Here is a 7,958-nt window from a genome sequence, read left to right as displayed (position 1 = left end):
AGACATTGAGTCGTTCAGTGGCTGCTCCCTGGGTGGCAGTGAGTCCTTGGTCTGTGGTTGCTCTTCGGGCGGTTGCGGTAGCAGCTGCTCTTCAGTTGGCGGCAGCTCCTCTGGTGGGTGCTGTTCACAGCTGTGGTGGCTCTTCTGGCTGGTGGGGTGCGGTTTCACGTACAGCTGCTGTTCCTTAGCAGAGGGTATGGTGCTCAGGAGATTGCTGTTGCTTGGATCTGCTTTCCAGGGGAGTTCTGCCCTTCCCGGCTGCAAGCCGTCTCACCAGCTGAGCCCTTTCGCCAATTCGGGGTGGGTGCTATTAGTTTCAGCTGCTCACTCCATTTGCTCCGGGACACGACCTGGGACGCGTCTGCCTATATCGCCGCCATCTTCAGATTCCTCGAATTTCCATATGATTTTAAAATCAGCTTAATTCCTGCACACACACGCAAAAAGGCCAGGTGTAATTTGGACACTGGAGTGCACTGAATCTACAGATCAATTTAGAGAGTGCATAGAAATACAACTGAATTTTTCCTTTCCAAGATGTATGCCTTTATTTCTTTTTCTTACCTAATTGCCCTGGCTAGAATCGCCAAGTAAAAAGTTCAATGAAATGGTGAGAATGGCCATCCTTGTCATCTTCCTGATCTTGGAGGAAAAAGTTCTAGTTTTTCACCATTAGTACGTTGTTAGCTATAGGTTTTTGTTTTTGTTTTTTTGTAGATGCCCTTTGTTAAATTAAGGAAGTTCCCTTTGACTCCTAAGTTGTTAAGTGTTTTTATCATGAAAAAAAAAAGTTGAATTTTGTCAAATGCTTTTTCTGTCTATTGAGATATTGAACTGTGACTTTTGTATATTGAACCAACCTTATATTCCTGGGACAACCCGCTTGGATCATGTGGTATAATCCTTTTTATATAGTGCTGAATTCAATTTGCTATTATTTTGTTGAGGGTGTTCATAAGAGATATTGGTCTGCAGTTTTTTTTCTTTTTTTGGTAATGTGTTGTCTGTTTTGATATCAACTAATATTGGCCTCTTAAGGTGAGATTTAAAATGTTCTATTCTCTTCCTTTTTTTTTTAAGAGTTTGTGAAGAATCAGTGTTAATCTCTTAAATATCTGCTACAAATCACCACTGAAGCCACCTGGTCCTGAGCTTTTGTTGGTGGGATATATATATATATTATTAATTCAATTTCTTTAATTTTATGAGTTTATAGATTGCCTATTTCTTAATTTATTTTCAGTATTCTGTCTTTCTAGGAATTTATCCATTTTAACTAAGTTATCTAATTTACTGGCATACAAGAGTTCATAGTGTGCCCCTTGTATTCTTTTTATTTCTCTAAGATAGTAATATTCCTTCTTTCATTCTTTTCTTTATATGTTTTTAATTTATTTTAGAGAAAGGAAGGGAGAGGAATAGAGAGAAACATCAATAAGAGAGAATCATTGATCGGCTGCCTCCTGCATGCCCCCTACTGGTGATCAAGCCAGCAACCCTGGCATGTGCCCTTGACTGGACTCAAACCCGGGACAGTTCAGTCTGCAGGCCGATTCTCCATCTATTAAACCAAACCAGCTAGGGCCATACTTTTTTGGGGGTGGGGGGGGGCATGTCTTTTTATTTGAAAAGCAGGCATTTTAATGTGGCAACCTAGAAATCAGAATCTCTCATGTCTCCAGGATTTGTTATTGATTTTGCTACTACTATTTGTTGTTTTAGTGACTTTGATGAAGTCTGTATTCTTTATCGTGTGGATCCAGTGAAGTCTCTGCTCGATTAGTTTAGCAGTATCATAATTATTGGGTGGAGATTTCCTTAAATACCTGGAACCAATAAGTTTCCTAGTCTTTGTTGAGGGATATGTGCATGTTGGGTCAGGAATGCAACTCAGTCAGGAAGTTTACAACTTTGCTCTAGCCTATACATCTTGCTTGTACTGAGCCTCATGTCAACCAGAAGTGAGAGATTATGGTCTTTGTCTTTAGTGCACATCTACATAGCCCCTCGTTGTGTTGGCCTTTTAGATTCCCAGAAATGTGATAGAATTTTAAGCCATCAATGGGTATCTTATTCCCTAACTTTTACTTTTAAGTTTCTACCAGCTCAGGCAGCCATGATGTTAAACAACTGCCACTGATGAACTTTTATAAGACATTTCTATATCATTTTCTGATGTCTTTTTACACCTGTTACTATGTTCACTTCCAAAATACCCTCCTCTGTTATGGCAAACTCCAATTTAGCTTTTATGATCTAGTTCAAATATCAACTCCTCTGTTAGGTCTTCTTCACTCCATCTACCTATGCCAAATCGATCCCTCCCACAACTCCTACAGCCCTCTTTATATGCATCGATTATAACTAATATTTAATCTACCCTGTCTTCTTTGCTAGATTGTGAATCTTTGAGGACAGGTACTATACCTTATTCATCTTGTATACCTGAAATCTACACAGAGAAGGCACTGAGGAGATGTTTTTCCAATTGACTTTCAATAGAGAATTAATCATACCATTGGTAGTAAGAACCAATCTCATTCAAGGCACTGGGTCCTCAGACGTAAGCAGAAACTGATGATCACAAATGAATTTTATAATGCAAATCTAACAGCAGAAGTCTTATAATTAGCAGAACAAATGGAAAACCATGAGCTTCTTTTTATTTAACTTTGAGAAAATGTCACTTGGAATCAGATTAGTGAGAATGTCCTTCTGGAGCTCTGACTGGTTCTCCACACACCTGGGTTCTCTTCCAAACCACCCTGTGACCTCTTGTAGGACTCTAAAGGAGCCAACAAGAATCTGCCCTTTAATATCTGTCCTTTATTATGAAAGTTATTAATTCCATCTTTAACTCATATATGTCCTATCAAATTTATATTTTTGAAAGATCTTTCTTTGCTGTATGGAGAAATAATTAAAGAAAGATAAGGCCAAAAGGTCAATTAGGAAGCTACTTCAAGAATCTAAGTGAAAATTGATGGTGACCTGGACCAGCGAGAAATGGGATGACTTGAGAAATTGTGGAGATAAAATAGATTTAATTTGGTATTAGACTAAATGTCAAGAATGAGAAAGAGGCAGTGAAAGGTGATCCCAAAGTTCTAATTTGACAGGTTGAATGTTGGTACTGTTTATTAAGGTGGAGAAAAAGTTTTGAAGAGAAGACAGGCTTGAAGGGGAAAAAATTCAAGAGTTCTGCTTTTGATATATACATATGAGATATGCAAGTTGAGATTTCATGCAGATAACTGAAACTCAAAGGTGAGGTCTGACTGGAAGCAAAAAATTGTAAGTTTTAAGATAAAGATGGTATGAAATTACCTAAGAAAAGAATTTACAGACAGAAGAGATAATAAAGGCTCATTCTGAACCCTGAGAAATCCCAACATTTAGTAATTAGGTAGAAGGAAAATAACTGGACAAGGATACTAAAAAAGAGCAGCCACACTCCTCCAGTGGTGCCTTGCATCTAGACCAGGACACATATTGGTACCAGTAGATGCCCACATTCTTTTGATTAGGTACCTGGACCCTGTTGGGCTCCTTGATTTTCTTCCATGAGAAAAAGAGCAAGTCATGAGGTGAAGTACAACAAAAGGACGTCTTCCATGTGCCAAATGATGAATTAGAGAAAAGGAATATCTCAATAAATGAAATAACTGAATCCCCGAGAGGGTTTTCTATGGAAATACTGTCACATATAAGGAAGATTTTATTACAATTACTGACAAGATCCTCAACTATTAGAAATCATGGACTGGTGGCCCTGGACCAGAATCATGACTGACTGCTGAATTCTGAAAACCAGAACTTTGGTTCAGCATATAAATTTGACAGAGGCCTTGATTTCCAGTTTATAATTGTAAAAAGTGTACACATTTAATTTTGCTATAAAATATGATCACTAATAATATGCAATAAATATTTCCTTAAGGAAAGGGAAAAAAGAATTTTTTTTTTAATTATAAAGAGCAGCCACTGAAGTAGGGGAAAGAAGGAAGGAATGGCTAGCTGTTTTGAATATTACTGATGGAGCAAGTTCAATGAGGATAGAGAAATGCTCATTGAATTGGTTGAAAAGAGACATTTCAGTGCAGTTAATGAGATAATGCAGAAGCCAGACTGAACTGAGTTGAAGAATAAATGGAAGATGAGAAAGAAAAGACACTACGTATAGACAATTTTTCTTAAAATGTTTCCTTCCCCTGGCTTCAATGACACTTCCATGGTTCTCCAACCTACCTGGCTGTCTTTTTTTCAGTCACCTTTCTTATGTTATCTTCTACTCACCTTTAAATTTTGAAATTTTCCAGAAATTATGTCATCTAACTCTTTCTCTCTTCCACATAAGGTTGTCAGTTACCACACGTAGCTGTACCATTTGCTCAGATTTCTCCACTGAGCTCTAGACTTGTGTATTGTATTGCCTATTCAACATCATTAAACTCATCATTCTCCTTCCACTGTTTTTCTTCCGGTGTTTCAGATTCTCTGTAATCTATATTATTATCTTTTCAGTTATTCAAGATAGACACCTGGGACCTATGCTTCACTTTTTTTTTCTCCCCTTCTGTACCACAACCAGTTCAATAGCAAGCCCTGTCCATTCTACCTACAATTATGTCTCATTTATAGACTGTCTATGAGCCAAGCATCTGAAGGCTCCTTCTCTCCATTATCTTTCTCATTAAGGTTCACAAGTACCCAATAAGGATGATATTATTCCTATCTGGAAACTGAAGCTCAGAAAGGTTAAGCAACACAAAAAGTAAAAGGCAGAGAGGGAGGGATTTAACACTAAATAAGTCTTACTCCACACTGACTCTGATGCCCCTACTTAATGTGTCTGAGGCCAAGTCTCCTCAGGGGTAAAATGGAACTAATATTTCCTATCTTTAGGCTGTTGTGAAAATTTAGAAATAAACTATGAAATACATATCCCCGGTACAAAGTATGAATATACCCCTAGTACAAGGTATGAATTCAATAAATGTTAAGTCCCGCCCTGACCGGTTTGGCTCAGTGGATAGAGCATCGGCCTGCGGACTGAAGGGTCCCGGGTTCGATTCCAGTCAAGGGCATATTCCTTGATTGTGGGCACATCCCCAGTCGGGGGTGGGCAGGAGGCAGCTGGTCGATGTTTCTCTCTCATCGATGTTTCTAGCTCTTTATCCTTCTCCCTTCCTCTCTGTAAAAAATGAAAAAAATATATTTAAAAAAAAATAAATGTTAAGTCCCTTACACTCTTTTATTCCTTCCTCTATACCAGTGGTTCTCAACCTTCATAATGCCGTGACCCTTTAATACAGTTCCTCATGTTGTGGTGACCCCCAACCATAACATTATTTTCATTGTTACTTCATAACTATAATTTTGCTACTGTTATGAATTGTAATGTAAATATCTGATATGCAGGATGTATTTTCATTGGTACAAATTGAACATATTTAAAGCATAGTGATTAATCACAAAAACAATATGTAATTATATATGTGTTTTCTGATGGTCTTAGGCGACCCCTGTGAAAGGGTCGTTCGACCCCCAAAGGGGTCATGACCGACAGGTTGAGAACCACTGCTCTATACTGTTTCTGGTAGGATCACAGAGCTAAATGAAGATTGCTCTGTGCCTTCAAGATGCAAATAATTTAAGGAGACAAAATGAACATACTCAAAAAGTGATATCCTTTATAATAAAAGCCTAATATGCAAATTGACCAAACAGTAGAACAACCAGCAGAATTACTGGTCACTATGATGCATACTGACCACCAGGGAGCAGACGCTCAATGCAGGAGCTGCCCCCAGCCTGCAGTCCCCAGGCCAGCCAAGGTGGATGCCAGTGGCGGCCCCCGATCGCCCCGCCAGTAGACCTGTAGAGGAAGGTGACCAGCAGCAGTGACGGGGGGAGTGGCCATCAAGTGGGCAGTGCCAAGCTGGCCAAGGTGGGTGCCAGTGGGGGCCCCCCAATCACCCCACCATTTTCCCCCAAAATCGGCTCTGATCACCGGCCAGGCCTAGGGACCCTGCCCGTGCATGAATTTTGTGCACCGGGCTCTAGTAATAATATAAGATGGTAGAGAACTAAGTAATATATTGCATAGTATAGGCTCCTTTTAATAGAATTTCAGAGAGAGAAGAAAGTGCAATTGGGGGATGGGAATGGGAGTGGGCTTTTGAAAATATTTAATAAGGGTATCAACAAAGAGGGGCAGAATATTCAGGGAAAAGATACTGATTTAGAAAGAGGAATAACATGCTCAAGGCCAGGGATTAGAACAAAAGGTACTTATTTTTTTCTACATCAAAGTATTTTTACTACTAAGTTTCCTTGTTACAGTTTAAGTTCCCAATGGAACAAAGGAAAAATTGAGCACATTATTAAGACCAAATGTCCTGGCAGGCAAAGCCATCAATTAAACTGTCTACTGCTTTCTCAGAGAAGAGAAACAAGCCCCAGACTCTGACCCACAGCAGATAAAAATAACTCAGATGCTGGAGTGTGTTCTGAGAATAATACCACACGGTCAAATTGGTCTAATGACGTCAGTCACCTTTTCCAAGCTTTCATCTTTCGGTTGCAGCTGCTAAGTGCTAAGATGGACAAATGTCACCATTCCTATGTCCAAAATTTCCTTTGATAAAAATCCATGGAGACTATCAATACTAATATGCCCACGAAGTCTGGGGCTTGAAAGTTTTTATTCTCCAGAACCTGTTCAGTGAACCAATTTGGCTTCTATGACAAAGAAATTGATACATAGTTTGCTCCATATTTCAGTAGAACTTCTGGACAGTAACATCATAAAATATTAGAAGTGGAAAGAAACTTAAGGATTATTTTGATCTTATTTTATTAATGAGGACATAGAAGCCCAAAGGGGGGAAATGATAAATTCAAGGTCAAAGGGATTGTGCAGGAGAGGAAGGGTTATGAGGATGACCAACAGACCCTGGAGAAAAGTAACATAGGGCCCCTGCTAAGAATAGTAATGAAAAGTAAGGGAAAAGAAAAAATAGTATAGAGCTATTCTCAGAGCTCCAATAGTTCTTTGATACTGATAAGAAACCTAAAAGATTATTCCAGGGTCACCTCACCTCAAACTTTGGTCCAATAGCCCTTTTCCCCATTTCCTAAGTGTTCCAGGTGGTCAGTCAATAAACATTTACTGTGCACCAACTATGTAAATATAGTCCCTTACTTCAAAAAGCCTACAAACTGGCTGAGGACATAAGAAATAATACATGAGGGGGCAATACAACAGCACTTGGAGGGCAGATGAAGTGGGGTAGCCAGTCGTGTCCTCACCACGAGGCTTCAGCAGGCACCAGTGTTCATGAAGATATTCATTCAGCAAGGATACAGCAGTGGCACATGCTGCCAGTTCCAGACCAAGTTCCTGCAGAGCTGGAGAACCAGCCTGAAAGGCAGCAGTTTGAAGAAACAGTTTGAATTCTAAGTAACCTTTATGCAGAAACACAGAAGCTTGAGAGTCAATCATATCTTGAAGCATGTTAAACAGCATACACCATCTTCTTATGCATAGAAATTCATTATGAAAAGATTCTCAAAAAATTCTCCAAGATCAAAATGAGAAAATATGTGCTCCCCAAGACCTCCTCCTGACAGATCTCATTGAAAGAGATCTGAAATTACCATTTATGAAGACAGAGGTAGGAGCTGTGGAAGATAAACCAGCTCCCGCTCCATCAATCCACTGGCTGATCACAGAGTGTCCCCTACCTCCTCTCTAGAGTATCATTCCTTTGCATCTGCTGCCAGAGCCACAGTGCCATTTACTCTAAAGACTTTCTAAAATTCCACACCCCCTGCCCTGATCGGTTTGGCTCAGTGGATAGAGCGTCGGCCTGGGGACTGAAGGGTCCTGGTTTCGATTCTGATCAAGGGCATGTACCTTGGTTGCGGGCACATCCCCAGTAGGGGGTGTGCAG

General features: G+C 39.7%; 1 pseudogene; it reads left to right on the top strand.

Moving 5' to 3' along the window:
* The first annotated feature begins 616 nt into the window (after positions 1-616).
* On the top strand, positions 617-7,699 carry LOC102765665 (annotated as a pseudogene).
* The last annotated feature ends 259 nt before the right edge of the window (positions 7,700-7,958 follow it).

Source organism: Myotis davidii, unplaced genomic scaffold (assembly GCF_000327345.1).
Source record: "Myotis davidii unplaced genomic scaffold, ASM32734v1 scaffold73, whole genome shotgun sequence".
Taxonomy (NCBI): Eukaryota; Metazoa; Chordata; class Mammalia; order Chiroptera; family Vespertilionidae; genus Myotis; species Myotis davidii.
Note: the sequence above shows the minus strand (reverse complement) of the source record. Positions and strands in the feature narration are given on the sequence as shown.